The following is a 3,662-nucleotide window of genomic DNA, read 5'->3' as shown; positions in this document are numbered from 1 at the left end:
CAACACATACCCCTTCACACAAATTGTATCCCCACATATACACAGACCCCCCACCCTGCACACACACATTACACACCATACGCTAACATAAACATCTTCACCCACAACTTTATCATTTACGGAAAGAAAACAAACCAACAAACACAGCTATATATATACCTACACCCAGCATGGGTGCCAATCAGGTGGCACTGGCGTCGGCCACGACTACAATTTCACTCCATTCAACAGGTCTTCACAAGCACAGCATATTGCCCAAGGGTGCTTTTAAATGGGCCAGTTATGTGACACCGGCATCAACCACGACTAGGGTCTCACCTGGCTTACCGGGTCTTCTCAAGCACAGCATATCTCCAAAGGTCTCAGCTGCTTGTCATTGCTTCTGTGAGGCTCAACGTTCGAAGGTCGTGCTTCACCACCTCAATCTGTGTCTTCTTGGGTCTACCTCTTCCACAGTGTGACATTTCTTCACACAGCTCTCCTCATCCATACGCAGCACATGACCATACCAGCACAGTCATCTCTCTTGCACACCACATCTGATGCTTCTTATGTCTGACATAATGGAAACAAGACATTTGTACTCAGAACCAGAGGTGGTTTCAGCTGGGATGGTATCAAAAGGGTTAAGAATTGTTTCTCTGTTATATATTTTAACCCTTTTGTGACCATATTTATGTTGAGATGTTTTGTGTTTCTTTCAATTAATTTTAGATATAACAAAGAATTTAGTAAAATGACTTAGTTACCATTCAGCTAGTGTTAGTTACATAATTTATAACTAAGGTTTGGTGGAAGATTTTAATTCAAAACTTATGAAAACCAGACATTTGTACTCAGAGCCAGAGCTGGTTTCAGCCAGGTTGGTCATGAAAGGGTTAATTCAAGTATTCAGATTAACTCTAATGTTAATCTGTCAAACCTAATGCCTATCTATTCACATTACTTCCAGTTGATCATGCCTTATCTCACATTTTTTATCTCCTGAATGTATATCCTTCCATGCCTCTCCAGTTATAAGCTTCCAAACACACCCATGTATTAATGTTATTTCCTTTATTTATATCTGTTCATTTAGAACTTTGATTTCATATTTCAAATCAGAAATATAATGCTATGGAGTAATCTTATTCAGTTTATCTGTTCTGACTTTCTTAGTTCTATATATCACAATATGTCCATTCTAGCATGATAATACTGCTATAGAAATCCTTTCAGGGTTGATAAATTAAAGTACTAGTTGTGTACTGGTGTCAATCTAATCGACTGGCCCCCTCCCCAAAAATTTCAGGCCTTGTACCTAGAGTAGAAAAGAATATTGCTATAGAAATATATGCAATATTCATGCATTTTTGGTATTTTTTTCTCATTTGTATCTCTTTGTATTTCTGTCTAAGGATCTCTTTTTGGATCAATTTCCAGTTTGCTTTGTGGAAATTAAGACTGGAGAGATTTTGGGTGCTTCCTTTAGGCTGTATGTCTCTGGCTACTTTTGGTCCATACGTAGATAGCTCCATTATCTGAAATTAATGTTGGCGTCACTTTCACATCATGAACAATGTCCATATTGTTTGTGAATCTGAGATCCTAAATTTTGATCTTTTCCATGCGAAAGGGATGAAGGGAGAGAGAGAAGAGGAGACGATAAAGAGAAAATACAAAACATTTTAACGTAACAAAGAAATGGAAAAGATCAACCAGTAGGGGGTAAGCGTAACATAACAAATAACTCTTTGTGGTTATAGCTTTAAGAAATCTCAATTTATGCATGCACGAGCACACAAACTGCATGCATGAGCACACAAACACACACACACACACACAATAAATAAAATATTGAGTACAAACTTAAGCTAATTCATTTTCTTCAGTAGTAGCCAATGACATGCAAACAGTGAGTGGGGTTCTGCAAGGCACTGTTTTGGGACCACTACTGTCTATAATGGTCCTCTCAGATATGCCCTTAGCCACGATCACAAGTTATGCAGATGATACAAAAGTCCCACAGGTGATAGAAAACCCTGGAGATGCTGTGCACCTGCAACATGAGTTAGAAGAAACATACAAGTGGGCTAAGAAGACCAGGACAGGTGAAATACTGCTAAGCATTTTGTCCAGCATGCTAATGATTCTGCCAGCTCACCGCCTTAATAATAATAATTTCTCTAAAAGAAATGGAGAGACTTTCAAAATCCAAAGACCCGGAAATAGAGGTAACCTGAATGTGGAGTTTAAAAACAGAAACAATTCCTATCATAGTGGGCGTATTAGGTATGATAAAAAAAATATTCAGACAAATATGTAACAAAAACACCAGGACTTACAAATATATATAACATACAGAAAATAGCACTACTAGGCACCGCACACATCCTACATAAAACACTTTCAATGCAGTAACCATAAGAGCATCACAACAAACCACAGCACATACCCAAGGAACACAGAGCTGCGCTTGGTAGTGCAGTGAAAGCACGTGATAATAATAAGACTACAGAATGATAATAATAATGATAAGCATTGAAATATTGATTAAATATAGCTACAGAAATATTTGTCATCTCTTTTTTTTTTTTTCATGCCTTGTTTATTAGCATTGATTTGACTATTTAATTACTTAGTATATAAAATATTTGCTGTTTTATCCAGCAAAAGTAAAAACAGGTTTTCACATGTTTCAGCCAGTTATTCAAAGATGTGTGTATATGTATGGTTGTGTTTTGTGTTCAGTGGTCTCCTATGGTGTCGGTTGATATCTGAGTGTTCTGTGTCCAACTTAACCATTTTATATTTCTAAAAATTTGCTAAGAAGTTTTAAGTTTTTTAAATCTTTTCTTTTATTTGCTTCACTCATTGGACTGCAGCCAAGCTGGACCACCACCTTGGAGCATTTTAAGTTCAAGCCGATACTATTTTTAAAGTCTGGTATTTACTCTGTCAATTTCTTTTGCCAGACCAGTGTTACAGGGACATAAACAAACCAACACCAGTTACAAAGCAGTGGTAGAGGGAACAAACATACATACATGTGCACGCGCACACACACAACCATACACATACTCGGTGGGCTTCCACATAGTTTCCAGCTATCAAAATCACCCATAAGGCATTGGTCAGCCCAAGGCTATATTAAAAGACACTTGCCTAAGGTGTCACACATTGGGACTGAACCCAAAACCTTGTGGTTGCGAAGTGAGCTTTTTAACCACACAATCTTGCCTGCACCTGTCTATGTTCTTTTCAATTGTTTAATTCTGAGTTCCATTTTGATTATGCATTGGTCAGTGCCGTTGAGTCGAAGTTGGTAAAAATGCACAATCACCAACAAATGCTATCATCGTCATCATATCGTCATCATAATTACCATCACCATTTAATGTTCATTTTCCATGCTGTCATGGGTTGGACAATTTGTTAGAAGCTGGTAAGCCAGAGGACTGCACCATGCTCCACTGTTTTGACATGCATTTTATGGCTGGATGCCCTTCCTAATGCCAACCACTTTAAACTGGACTGGGTGCTTTTTATGTAGCACCAGCATCGGCAAGGTCTGCTTTGGCGGGCATTTTATGGCTGGATGCCCTTCCTAATGCCAACCACTTTAAACTGGACTGGGTGCTTTTTATGTAGCACCAGCATCGGCAAGGTCTGCTTTGGCGGGC

General features: G+C 38.5%; 1 protein-coding gene across 1 annotated transcript in view; it reads left to right on the top strand.

The window, feature by feature from the left end:
* Nucleotides 1–3,662, top strand: part of LOC106867998 (diisopropyl-fluorophosphatase) — a 21,297-nt gene that overhangs the window by 3,143 nt on the left and 14,492 nt on the right. The window lies entirely within an intron of this gene.

This window comes from Octopus bimaculoides, chromosome 9 (genome assembly GCF_001194135.2).
Source record: "Octopus bimaculoides isolate UCB-OBI-ISO-001 chromosome 9, ASM119413v2, whole genome shotgun sequence".
Taxonomy (NCBI): Eukaryota; Metazoa; Mollusca; class Cephalopoda; order Octopoda; family Octopodidae; genus Octopus; species Octopus bimaculoides.
This window is presented reverse-complemented; position numbering and strand designations above follow the sequence as displayed.